General features: G+C 38.3%; 1 protein-coding gene across 5 annotated transcripts in view; it reads right to left on the bottom strand.

The window, feature by feature from the left end:
* LOC102232915 (glutamate receptor 1-like) overlaps positions 1-14,492 on the bottom strand; it is a 158,502-nt gene that overhangs the window by 84,826 nt on the left and 59,184 nt on the right. The window lies entirely within an intron of this gene.

The raw sequence follows: 14,492 nt of genomic DNA on the forward strand, positions 1-14,492 counted from the left end.
GAAGTAGAGCTACATTTAAAAGTTGCAGGAGACTGGCCCTCGAGGCCTGGAGTTGCCCATCCCTGGTCTACACTATAGCATACACTTCTTGTTCTACCTATTCCCTTGCTATTCAATGCTGTCTTCACATATAAAGATTTGCTGACATTGGCATGCCAGATGCTTGAAAGTGAGTCTTGACATACTTTCTGGCTGGACCAACTCAGAGCACTGAAACTCCATTCCTAGATCATTTGCAAATGTGAAAGTGATGTCACAACAAAAGTAAAGTTGTTACTTTATTCTGACAATGCACATTAAAGTGTGAACTCAATATCACTAAACACAAGAACTATTCTGAAGGGTGACATCAAAAGCAACAAAAACACTTCAAAAACAGAACTGGACTTTATGTTAAATAAAGTTCCCTCAATTTTCTAATTCTCAGACCCACATACAGTAACTTGCATTTTTCAGTACACAACCATACACAGCAAAGAAACCATGTGACAGCAGAAGAATGAAGAGTCTGTCATCACATTTTGGATAAAAAAGTACAATTTAGGGACCATAAACTGTACTTTTGACCATAAAGGAAGCTATAGCTAGTTGGCAACAACAAACATCAAAAAGACTAAGAAAGAGGCACAAGCAGTTCATTAAAATACTTTTTAAAAAATTCAATCCTGACTGACTTCCACCTTTTATTTACATTTCAGTCAATCCATTTCAGCTCCTGCAGACATCCAGGTTGATAACGAAACACAAAATCTTTAATAAATGTCTTTGTAAACTGTTTGGTTAAAAATGAAGGCAAAATTACATTTTTTAAACCTGCACACAACCAGAAGAAGAAAAAGTGCAGTACTTTGACTGTGTTTGCTGGTGCGTAATGTGTGTGTAGGCGTGTGGGTGTGTGTATGAAGGTTTGTTAGACTAGCAATGCAGCAGCAGTTACATCAACCACACAGAGGGGGAAGAAAAAACGATTTATGTTCAATTACCCGCGGTTTGTTCATTCGGGTCGATGCTTCCTGCTCTCCACTTTATTTCTCAGCTGCTGTCTCTTCCCGTTTTTTTTCCTCAAAATATTATTTTTCTGGTTGTTGGTTTTCTAGGAGTCTCTGCTGTCTTGTTAAACCTGCACAAGGGACTAAATGCTCAAAGGCATTGTAACCCAACCAGCTACATAAAAATTAAGGAAATGACTTCTAGATAGAGAGGAACATGCAAACGCTCTTTCAGTTCTCTGGACAGTTAAAAAAAGGTGAAAAGAGGTCGATACACCAAAAGGAAAGAAAGAGAAAGAGGACATAATGTCACCTGTAAGATTCAACTTGTTTTGGCTGTGAAAAATGACGCCATTTAGACAGTAAGGAAAATTATGCAAAGAAGATTCCCAATGCAGATTAATATACAAATAAAATAGAGTATTAAAAGACAAGAAACTTTTGTTATCAGGTCTTAACAAGTGACAGCATTAATTACATTTTTGAAATGGTGACAAATCCCACAGACATCTCCAGTTTCAAGCAAAAGCAGGAATTAAAGATACAGTATTTTCAAAGTATCAAATTCCAAAGAGGAAAACAAGAGAACAGAGGGCAAAAACATCAAAAAAGAACACTTGAATCAGCAAGAAAAATTGTCAAATTATTTCCCTCCTGTCCAATCAAAGAAGGCTTCCTCTTTTTATCAGTGTGTTCAGGAAAGGCTTTGTGAAATGCAATGAATGCACACCGCAATCTCCCCTCACTTTCTGATCTTAAATCCTTTGTGACTTCTAAGTTTGAAAAAAAACCCTAATTATACAAAAGTCTATGTTTTATTATTCTTAAATTAAACAAATATCAATAACTTTGGTGGCCATGGCTGACCTTAAACTGGGACATTTTTGATTGATTTAAAGCCAGCCAGAAAAAAAACTAAGTGTGGGTATGACACAGTGAGTGTTGACGTCTTGTTTCAAATCTGTCAAAACTATGACAAAAACTGAGCCGACATCAAGGTTTCGGAATATGTATCTTTAGTATGTTTAATTCTGACGATTTCCCACTGCTGTAAAACTGTGAACATAAATAAATGTCTCCTTAAGATGGGCAAACTGCAAGAAAGGCAATGAAATGGAAGAAGAAAGAGAAAAAAAGATGTACAAATTGTGCAGAGCTGGGAAGGAAACAGGCTTTTACAGTGTAAGGATGTAACCATGGCAACAGGATTATGGGATGAGTCAGAGTTGACAATTTTTACATCTGATTGTGAGCTGATTAAAGGTCAGAATAGGAGTTTGGGTTCATTTATATATTAATGTGATAAAGGACGAGACTGCAGATGTGTATTTGCACTGCCTGCACTAACGCACACACGCCCACACGCATGTAAACACACACAAATACAATGCAGCAAATCATTCAAAAGGACAAAACATGCCTTCAACTCTGTTTGCTGTTAACACTGAACTGATGGATTAAAAGAAAAAAAAAGTCAGAGGAGACAAACATAGATGGTTTTATTTTAACATCTGATGTATATTCACTTTAGATGTTACATTTTCCTTTGTAGCTGATTTTGTATTTACTTCAATACCACAAGAAAAATGGTGAATCAGAACCACTTACACCCTCAGACCCTTTTTTCAAATTAAGCAGTCCATTGGCTCTTGACTTCAAATAATCATAGTCAAATTGTAATGACAACACTTTCGGTAACACCTCTATAACATACAATGGACTATTTACCTGTAGGGCTATCATAGATCAAATATTTAATGTTGAAAAGTTGTAAATTTGCAAAAATAAAGGGTCTAGTTTTTTATGAAAACTAACATAAGTACTAGGCAGTTATCCAGTATGTAATCACTGGGTTGTAGATGATGTAGCAGCAAAGTCACGCATCAAAATGAAAAGTCTGTGTCATGTACAGTTGTTCCAGCCGTTCTAATAGAGAGAAAGATAAATATTATTTTTGTGTTTCGTAGAAAGTTCATTTTAAAAAAACGTACCGAGAAAAGTGGATCAACAATCTACGGCTAAAAACATGAGGGGCGGAAGCTAACACTGCCAGAGTTTGCAGCACCCACTTTCTAACAGGTAACGATCGCATCGTTTAAAGTGTATTTTCAGATATTTTATTGGACAGCTACTTAGAAAAATGAGCATTCACATATAAGATTAGATATATTATTTCAGCACCCTAGCTGCAAATGGTTGACCAACATTGTAGTAATGAAGTACAGTATGTCTCAACATTAACATACAACTGTGGCATGAAATTGGATTTTCTGGCTCGCTGTGAGGTGAGGTCTGCTGCACCAGATTAGCTATGTTGATCACCTCGAAGCCGGGTAAATCCTCAAGATTATATGACAAGTCTTTTTTACCGAGACAATATAGATCATATCCTACATTTACACAGATTATTTTGAGCTACCTCATTTGTGCCAGCCCATTTTGGGCATTAGCAGGGATGTACTCCCTGTGATCCATTTTGCTCTGTTTCCTGACCCCCATCGAAATTACGCCTGTCATCCGGGTCACGTGTCTAAAACCCAGCAATAAGCCGAGCACAAGATGATGTTCTTCTGTGTCACATGAAAATTTAATGACAACACAGCAACAACACAGTGGTTATACTTTTGGAAATAAACTGTAATATTTATTTTTGCTGTGCAATTTCTTCTGTTAAAACTGAAAATCTTATTAAATCATAAAAATATATTTTTAAAGAATATCCTCAACTTAAAATAATTTCAGTTTTTAGTCTGATTTTTATTTCATTAAGCAATTATTAATCAGCAGTATAACGTAATTTTGTGTACTGATGCTATAGCTAGTTAGATAACATAATAGAATATTTTGAAAGTCTGTTTGGGTCTGTTATTGTAAAATTAATCTGTAGTATCCAATAATGATGCTGGCCTCTTTAAAAAATGAGATTCACTGAATTTCAGAAAATGCCTTCATTTGTAGATTTTAACTTCCTGTGGGGAATATTTCAGAGAAAAGATTTGTATTCATGAAATGATCTGAATAAATTGCTTGCTATTTGCATCAGGACTCTTCTCAATCTCTCAAGATTGAGAGACATCCTGTCAGATATCTCTGATAAGACAGAATTTGACTCTGAAGTGGAATCACAAGTTTACAGATGTCACTGGGGGTCATTTTATTAATACAGTGTCGTAAATAAAAAAGGAACATTTCTTAGAAAACAGATGAACCCTGAAATTGTAAAATGTTTAGTAAGAGCTGAAATTTTGTAATTTGACTAAAATTCAAAGTTTTAACTCTTGTGTGGTAATTGTTTGACATGTAAGAATATTTCAACCTTACTTTTGTGATGCTGGTCACGTTGCCCCTTTGTTGTATTTCTAAGAGACTTTAATAATTTTTCCACAGACTTTTGGTACCTGAAGAAACTGTAAAATTGTTTCACATTGACACTGCATCAATTCGGAGATGTTCGTCACCCACTTTGACAACCAGTAATTTAAAATAATTTTGTAAATGTATTATCCATTCATATTTTACTGTAGAGAATTGTGATTCCAAAAAATATATATTCAAGATAGAGATTAACCCTCCTGTTATGTTCATTTCTGAGGTACAGCAATAATGTTTGTGGGTCAATTTGCCCGGAGAGTGTTTGATCATGCAATAGTGTCAGAAACTAAAAAATTCCTCCAAAACATTTTTGTATCTGATTATTAACTCCAATACTAACCATTTCAATCAATATTTGTGCAATGATGTTTTTTTATTTCTCGGAAATTAAGGATCAATGACGACAACCTACTCATTTGCTCATTTGGACATAAAAAATGGAATTTACATTTTTTATGTCCACTGAAAAAAACTAGACTCAAAAACAATAATTTTCTTGTAATTGAGCTTTGGTAAATTTTTTTATATTACACTTTTTTTTTTTTTTCAATGGGTGATCTTTATAATTTACGGAGCCCCTAAGGGGACATGGAGAGAAAAAAAAAGGAAAGAAATCCCGACTTATTATCTCGAGATCCCGACTTATTATCTCGAGATCCCGACTTATTATCTCGAGATCCCGAGATCCCGACTTATTATCTCGAGATCCCGACTTATTATCTCGAGATCCCGACTTATTATCTCGAGATCCCGACTTATTATCCCGACTTATTATCTCGAGATCCCGACTTATTATCTCGAGATCCCGACATTTCTGAAAAATCGCGAGTTACTTTTTTTTGGGGGGAAAGGCATGTTTTTATGCGGTAAACGTGGGGGAGTGTGTCTACATTGATTATGGAGGACGACTTCTATCATTTTCTGCGGTCCAGAGATGTCCCAGAGGAGGATATCATGCACATGCAATTTAGCGTACATCCATCGGTAACCGTGAAGCTGTCCAGAGGACTGTAGCTGGTTATTAATGAATTCTACCAAAACTGCCAAGTCGGAAAAGGACTTGCGCCGAATGAGTCCCCGCGCTCTGAAAACTCTCTTCAGATGTCTCTCACTAATACTAAATCCATGTCTGCTGTCAAGCGCTGATTTAATGTGTTTATACTCAAGCCCAAGCTCGAAATAAAAATCTATATATCTACCCCCACAGATCTACATAACGACTGTGATTAGGTCGTTATGTACTGATGTCGGGATCTCGAGATAATAAGTCGGGATCTCGAGATAATAAGTCGGGATCTCGAGATAATAAGTCGGGATTTCTTTCCTTTTTTTTTCTCTCCATGTCCCCTTAGGGGCTCCGTAATAATTGAACTTGAGACACACAAAAATTGACCCGCTGATTAAAATCAAGAAAAATTAGTCATGCAGAGAGTATTTATGTTTTCCTCCACTTCTGCTGAGTGTCACTCAGTGTGGGTGGAGATTGTCCACGGGAGCAGAAAAGGTTCCTGTCTATAGTTCTATGAACACCTGCTTTCTCGCAGTTTCCTAGTCAAGTAAAGAGAATAGTGGGAAAGTGGGCTTGTGTGTGTCGGGGTGTGCATGTGCGTGTGTGGTGGGGTGTGTAGTGAAATATGGTTCATAGCTGCAAGGAAACATAGACTTATTTTATAACTTTATTTTTATTGAAAGTTTTAGAATACATTCAAAAATGAAAAACAATACTAAGAAATTACAAGAGACAAAAAATACAGAACAAACAAAACAAGTATAACATACTAGGGGGAGACTCTTATTCCAGTATCGCAAAATACAAGGGTAGCTACCGTTCATACCCGAAATTAGAACTGTAGCGTTGATGTGATGTTTATCCATTTTTCCCCATTTGTCCTCACATTGCTCTTCTTGTGTCCTCAGTCTCAGCCTCGGTGTTAGAATTTCCATCTCATATAATGAGTTCACAGTCTGTATCCATTCCTTTGTGGTGGGAGGATCAGATTGGCACCACTTCCTAGTTATTACCTTTTTGGCAGCCACCAACAGAATTTTAAACAAATAACAGTCATTATTAAGAACAACATTCTCCAAAAGGCCAAGATATAAAACCAGACCGGTCTTAGGTATTGTGTAACCTAATATTTTTACAATCTTTTTGTGTATTTCGTTCCAGGACTGTGTAATTCTAGGACAAAGCCAGAAAATATGTGCATGGTTAACATTAATTGCTCCACAATCTCTCCAACACGGTTGAACAGTAGATTTTAATTTACTGGTAGTTTTGGGTGTTATAAAAAATCTGCTTATATTTTTCCAACAATGTTCTCTCCAAATTCTGGAAGAGGATGTCATAGTTTGGGTCTTCCAGATATTCAACCAGTTGTCTTCTGTTAACAGAATTTCCAATTCCCTTTCCCATTTTGTTTTAATATCCAAAGTATTAGTGCCTCTATTTTCCAACAGGTATTTATAGATTAAGGACACTGTTCTGTGTTTTTTACCCTTATAGGTCTCGATCAACATTTTGACAATCCCATTTTCATTTTGGTCTACTCTGTGTTTTATCTCTTTGTTATAAAAATCCCTTAATTGTAAATATCTAAAATGATCTTGAGTTCCTAGGGCAAATTCTTGCTGTAGTTCCTGGAAACTTTTGAAGTGCCCATCTTTAAGGACTACGCATAACGCTGTTAAACCTCTTTCTAGCCATTGTTTAAATCCTAGATCTTGAGTAAAATATTTGTTATAGGCTGGCCACTGGATCAAACATAATTGTTCCCCTAGTTTGCATTTCCGGATTATATATAACCATTTACCCAGTGAGAAAGTAGCAATAGCATTAACTTTCTCAGGTGTATTCTTGGTGGTCTCTATATCTCCAATAATACTCCGCAGTTCTCTTCCATGGACTTTTTGTTCAATATTTTTCCATTTCGCTTCATAATTTTTGTCACTTATATTTATTATGGGAGTTTTTTGGGCAGCATGATAATATTCTCTAAAGTCTGGTAATGCCATACCTCCCTTCTCTTTTGGTAATTGTAAAGTTACTAATTTTATTCTGGGTTTTTTAGCATTCCATATGAATACAGATATAATCCAGTTCCATGTTTTAAGCTGTCTGTCCGGGTTTTCTATAGGTAATGCCAGGAAAAGGTAATACGTTCATTTTTATGGCTTCAATTCTAGAGCTGAAATCTAGTGTTAGGGCATTCCACCTTGTAATGTCCCTCTTAATTTCTTGGTCCACTGTAATAAAGTTAGCTTTATATAGGTCATCTATGTTTTTTGTTAATTGTATTCCTAGGTAAGTCATCATAGTAGAGTTCCAGTTTAAATTATATTGTCCACGAATTGTTTCTGATGGTGTATAACAGAATGTCACAACCTGCGTCTTTTTCAAATTTAACTTATATCCTGTATAGAAGCCAAATATCTCTAACTGTTTGATCAGACAAGGCAGAGAATTTTCCGGGTTTGATAAATAACAAATTACATCATCTGCGAACAAACCTATTATATGAAATTCATTATGTATATTAATACCCTCGAGATCCTTATGTGCCAGTGGTTCAATATAAATTGGAAATAATGTTGGTGATAAACAGCAACCCTGACGTGTAGAACGCTCTAGTTTTATATTATCAGTTAGATTTCCGTTAATCTTGATTCTGGCCACTGGTGATTGGTATAAAGTCCTATAGCTTTTATTTTTTTATTTTGAATATGATCTATAATGTGAAGTGCCCTCCTGATGTTATCTCGCGTTTGGCGACCTCTAATAAATCCTGTTTGGTACTCATCTATGATGTCTCCAATGAATTGTTCAAATCGTTTTGCTAATATCGAGGTATAAATTTTATAGTCCATGTTTAGAATAGATATAGGTCTATAATCTGAGCATGTCTCACTCATCCTCTTTTTTGGAATAACTGTTATAATCACTTCTTTTCAAGACGGAGGGACCACTGCATGTTCCAAAGTATAATTAAATGATTTTTCTAGTAATAGTAGGAGATCTTCATTAAAGGATTTGTACCACTCAGATGGCAATCCATCACTACCTGGTGTTTTACCGTTTTTTAACCTATTAATTGCTTTTTGTATTTCTATTCTTGTTATGTGAGAAGTGAGAAGTTTGTTTTGGGTTTCTCCAATTGAGGGCAAGTCCAGTAAGTCCAAGAAGGTTTTTATCTGACCATCTTCAGCGGAAGGAGGTTGACTGTATAATCTCTGATAGTATGTCCTAAACATGTCCTCAATAGTTACAGGGTCGTGTATCATTTGATTTGTTTCACCATCCTTTAATTTATAGATATTTCTATCTGACTGTTGATTTTCAGTTTCTTTGCCAGCAGTTTTTTTTCCTTTGGATCCGACTTCATGATATGATTGTCTAATAAATTTCGATTTCTTTTCAATTTCATATGTAAGTATTTTATCAATGTTGTTTCTTAGTTCTTTTATTTTTATAAACAGGTTTTTGGCATTTCGGGTTAATTTATGTTGTTTTTCTAGTTCTGTTAATTTAGCTCTTTCTTTTTCATAGGCTTCCCTTCTGGATTTTTTTAAAGGCCACAGTTTTTAATATCAATTTTCCTCTTAATACTGCCTGAAGTGCGTCCCATAGTATTATCGGATTAACCTGTCCATTGTCATTCTCTTCTATATAAGTTTTTATATCATGGGAAATTTCAGCTTCGATTGTTTTGTAGTTCAACAAGCCTACATTTAATCGCCATGCTGTTTTGCGTTTTCTGGAAGGTAAATTTAGTTTTAATATTGGGGAAGAGTGGTCAGATATACTTGTTTCTTCTATTTTACATTCTTTTACTTTATATACAGTACAGACCAAAAGTTTGGACACACCTTTTAATTCAATGAGTTTCCTTTATTTTCATGACTATTGACACTGTAGATTCACACTGAAGGCATCAAAACTATGAATAAAACATGTGGAAATATGCACTAAACAAAAAAGTGTAAAACAACTGAAAATACCCCTTATATTCTAGTTTCTTCAATGTAGCAACCTTTTGCTGTGATTACTGATTTGCACACACTCTGCATTTACTTGATGAGCTTCAAGAGGTCGTCACCTGAAATGGTTTGAAGTGAAAACCATTTCACTTAATGGTGTGCCCTGTCAGGTTAATAAGTGGGATTTCTTGCCTTATAAATAGTCATGAAAATAAAGAAAACCCATTGAATTAGAAGGTTTGTCCAAACTTTTGGTCTGTACTGTATGTCACATTTATTCATGAAAAGGTAATCAATTCTGGAATAACTTTTATTGGGTGCAGAGTAGTGGGTATAATCCTTTTATATTAGGGTTTAATTCCCTCCAGACATCAACAAATCCAAATTCTTCAAGTGCCAATTTAAATTTTTTTGTAGTTAAATTTTGTTGTTTTTTATTGTTTGTTGTATCAAGCTTCGTGTTCAATACCATATTGAAATCCCCTCCCCAGATCAGCATTCCCTCTGCTTCCATAATTATTTTATTGAGGAGGCTATTAAGAAATTGTATGTTAATGTTTGGGGGGTTATACACACTGACCAGTGTTGCCTTTACATTTTCAAGAGTCTCCTTCACTATCACATATTTCCCTTCTTTATCTGACAGATCATGGCTGCAGTCAAATTTTACTGAGTCATGAATTAGAATTGAAACTCCTTTTTTGTTTCCATGTCTGAATGAGCTATAAAAAGTATTTGAGTAGCCAAAGCCTCTAAGCTTTTCATGTTCCGATTTAGACAGGTGCGTTTCCTGTAAATAAATTATCTGTGCTTTCTCTTTTCGCATTTTAGTTTTTTTTTTTTTTTTGCGTTTTATAGGATTGTTCATACCGTTCACATTCAACAAAACAATCTTGATATTATCAATCATTATTTAGATTAGTAAGGTCACCATGTGATATCAGAAAAAGAACCCCCAACAAATAACTGAACGAACTATTAAAACATAGATGAACAAATAGAACAGAAACTTCCAAAGTATGATGACATCTCTCAGGGTCCCTGCTGGTGGGGAGAAGGCAAAACACCACACTAAGGTGGGGGCCCTCTCTAGTAGTAGCCTGAGGTCTACTTGTACTAGGTAAGTCCAACATTTGATAAATGCTACAACATTTGTTGCACTCGGTATTTGGTTAAATATCTATCGAAAGACCTATAACAAGTAACTTTGGTAACAGAAGAGAGATTGATATCCAATACCGGGTTAAATCAGGCTGGAAAAGTCAATCAGCTCTTATAATAATATGAACCACCTCGTGTGATTTGATGTTCAGAGTCACTGGTCCTCACGTCTGAACTCAGTAAGTTTCTCCCTCGCGCGTTGACCTGCATCAGTGTTGTTAATCCACTTCCATGGCAACAGCGAGTCCAGCCTCTCCTTGGCCAATCTCAACTTGTTTTCTTTTGGAACCCAGGTCAAGCAGAAGCCTCTCTTGATCATATCCTATGCTGTTTTGTCCGCATTCTCATAGGTCCATACTCCAGAGTCCCAGAAGATTCTCATCTCTGTGTACGGCATCTGGAATCTGATACCTTTCTGTTTCAAGGCTGTCTTCAATGGGCCGTATGCTTTGTGTCTTTCTATGACATCCAAAGCATAATCGTTATCAAAATAAAGGCGTTTGCCTTCCATTTCCACTTTCTGTTCCCAGGCTTTCTTTAGAACCATTTCTTTTGTGTTGAATTGCAAAAAGTTCACAATTATAGATCTTGGGGATGTGTTGGGAGGTGGCTTGGGTACCAATGCTCGGTGTGCCCGCTGTATACGGAGTTCGCTTCCATCTGGTAGCTTCAGCTGTTTATTTAGCAAATCGGTGACAAACTCGGAGACCGATCTACCTTCTTTTCCTTCCGGAACTCCATAGATACAAAGATTATTTCTCCGGCTTCGACTCTCCAAATCCACAAGTTTGTCATTCATAGCTCTATTCCTTTCTAATGTCTCAAGCAGCTCATCTTTCATTTCCAAGCACGCAGCTTCCAGGTCAGCTATTCAGGTCTGTACCTCGGTGATACTGCCCTTCTGATTCTGCAGCTCGCGCATCATTTCCTCCCTGAATCTGCTGAGATCTTCCTTCATTGTAGCCTTTGTCTTCTTTGAGTTCTTCTATGTTGTGCTTCATTTCGTTTTTAAACTCTTTTAAGTCTTTTGAAAGCGCCTTGATACTCTCCAGCAATGCGAGTTGTTGTCAGTGCCAGCTTTCCTGGTGGTAGCATTAGCGTCATCTTCACTAACATCTCCCGACTGCTTGCAATTATCTTGTGTTTTAGATGTTTTCTTTTCGGTCTTGTTAGTTTTCGGCATCTTCCCCCTTTAAGTGGTTTAGCCTGGAGTTTTGATAATTATCTGAGTTAAGCAAGGGGGGAATTTTAATTACCGACACAGAGGAGCCTGTTTTTATGTGGCCATCTTGTTGCAGCGCTGACCCGGAAGTCCGAATTGGACATTTTTTTTATCTTTTTTTGCACTTCAACTTGACTGCCGGGTCAAATTGACCCGAACAGTATCTATGTAAAAAGTAAACGCAGGGGGGTTTACAAATATGTAAAATGAATACATTTTCAATTTATATGTAGAGTGCACATATTAAGACAAATAGAAAAAGTTTCATGCAAAAAAAATACTTCCAACTATTTAAAAAAAATTTACACTTTAAAACAGGAAATTTGACCAGCAACATAATAGGAGGGTTAAATGCCATTGATATACACTGCTCAAAAAAATAAAGGGAACACTCAAATAACACATCCTAGATCTGAATGAAAGAAATATTCTCATTGAATACTTTGTTCTGTACAAAGTTGAATGTGCTGAATCACACAAAAATCATCAATGGAAATCAAATTTATTAACCAATGGAGGCCTGGATTTGGAGCCACACACAAAATTAAAGTGAAATAACACTACACGCTTATCCAACTTTAATGTAATGTCCTTAAAACATGTCAAAATGAGGCTCAGTATTGTGTGTGGCCTCCACGTGCCTGTATGACCTCCCTACAACGCCTGGGCATGCTCCTGATGAGGTGGCGGATGGTCTCCTGAGGGATCTCCTCCCAGACCTGGACAAAGCATCCGCCAACTCCTGGACAGTCTGTGGTGCAATGTGACGTTGGATGGAGTGAGACATGATGTCCCAGATGTGCTCAATCGGATTCAGGTCTGGGGAACGGGCTGGCCAGTCCATAGCTTCAATGCCTTCATCTTGCAGGAACTGCTGACACACTCCAGCCACATGAGGTCTAGCATTGTCCTGCATTAGGAGGAACCCAGGGCCAACCGCACCAGCATATGGTCTCACAAGGGGTCTGAGGATCTCATCTCGGCCAAACCGGTCATGCTGAAGGGTGTTGCAGGCAGCAGACCGCTCTCCATGGCGTCTCCAGACTCTGTCACGTCTGTCACATGTGCTCAGTGTGAACCTGCTTTCATCTGTGAAGAGCACAAGGCGCCAGTGGCGAATTTGCCAATCCTGGTGTTCTCTGGCAAATGCCAAGCGTCCTGCACGGTGTTGGGCTGTGAGCACAAGCCCCATCTGTGGACGTCGGGCCCTCATACCATCCTCATGGAGTCGGTTTCTAACCGTTTGTGCAGACACATGCACATTTGTGGCCTGCTGGAGGTCATTTTGCAGGGCTCTGGCAGTGCTCCTCCTGTTCCTTCTTGCACAAAGGCGGAGGTAGCGGTCCTGCTGCTGGGTTGTTGCCCTCCTACGGCCTCCTCCACGTCTCCTGGTGTACTGGCCTGTCTCCTGGTAGCGCCTCCAGCCTCTGGACACTACGCTGACACAGCAAACCTTCTTGCCACAGCTCGCATTGATGTGCCATCCTGGATGAGCTGCACTACCTGAGCCACTTGTGTGGGTTGTGGAGTCCGTCTCATGCTACCACGAGTGTGAAAGCACCACCAACATTCAAAACTGACCAAAACATCAGCCAGACAGCATAGGTACTGAGAAGTGGTCCGTGGTCCCAACTGCAGAACCACTTCCTTATTGATCGCTTCTCGGCCTTTTGGCTAAGACAGCGGTCCCCTCCTTTGGGTGGTGATAGCGGTAGTCTTTGTGACTTGGCTGTTGCCACTGATTTAGAGGTTCAGTAAATTTAGTCCCCGGTTGAGATATTGACCACTAAGTGGTGGAAAATATCTTTTACCTTTTATTTGTATTTATTGGTGTTTTTTAACTATTTATTGGTTTTAGTAAAGGTTTTAAACCTTTAACTGGTGGTGCCTCCACCATGGCGGCTAGCCATGCCGGCATTTGGAGGCACCACAGTGTTCGATTTTTATTTAAGGAAAGAGAAGAAGAAAATAGAATCACGAGATTGGACTTTTCCAGAAAACTGATCCAACAGGTGCTGAAGTTTCGGCCAGATGACCTGAATTGTATCCTTACCCTGCCTTTCAATAAGGGATATGACGTAAGTTTTTGCTCTGCCGCACTTCTTAAGGATTTTTGGACACGGTTTGAAAATGCTAAGACCCAGTTTTCAGCTTTTGACGTCGAGAAACTGACTGACAACTCCCTGAAAACGGTGATTGTCAGGATGTTCAATGAGACTGTCAGTGCTGAAGACATCTGTATGTGGCTGGGTAGATACTGCACTGTGAGAGGCCAGGCTATGAAGGTGCGGGATGTGGACGGCATCTGGAACTGTGCTTGGCGGGTCCCCATTAAACAATGGGAAGACCCCCAAGGCTTCCAGGGCCTGAAGCATCTCCCCTCAATGATAGTCCTGGGGGAGAACAGAGGCTACATTCACTATCAAGGCCAACCCAAACTGTGTCGGAAGTGCGGCGAGCATGGTCATCTGGCCAAAACTTGTGAGAAAGTTTTCTGTGGTAAATGTCGAGAAGTGGGACACACTTTTGATGAATGTACGAACGGGCGGAAATGTAATTTGTGTGGTGGACAGGATCATTTGTTCAGAGACTGTCCAAAGTCGTTTGCAAATAAACTGAAAAAAGGAAAAGAGACGCTAACGGAAACGGCTAATGAGCAAGTGGAAGCAGCTGGGTCGGAAAATTCAAATCTCCCGCCAGGTCCTCTGATTGGAGGAGAGGAGGAGAGGGCGGGAAGCGGGGAGGGGAAGGAAGCCCCCCCCCCCAGACCG

The sequence above is a fragment of the Xiphophorus maculatus genome, chromosome 11 (assembly GCF_002775205.1).
Source record: "Xiphophorus maculatus strain JP 163 A chromosome 11, X_maculatus-5.0-male, whole genome shotgun sequence".
Lineage (NCBI taxonomy): Eukaryota > Metazoa > Chordata > Actinopteri > Cyprinodontiformes > Poeciliidae > Xiphophorus > Xiphophorus maculatus.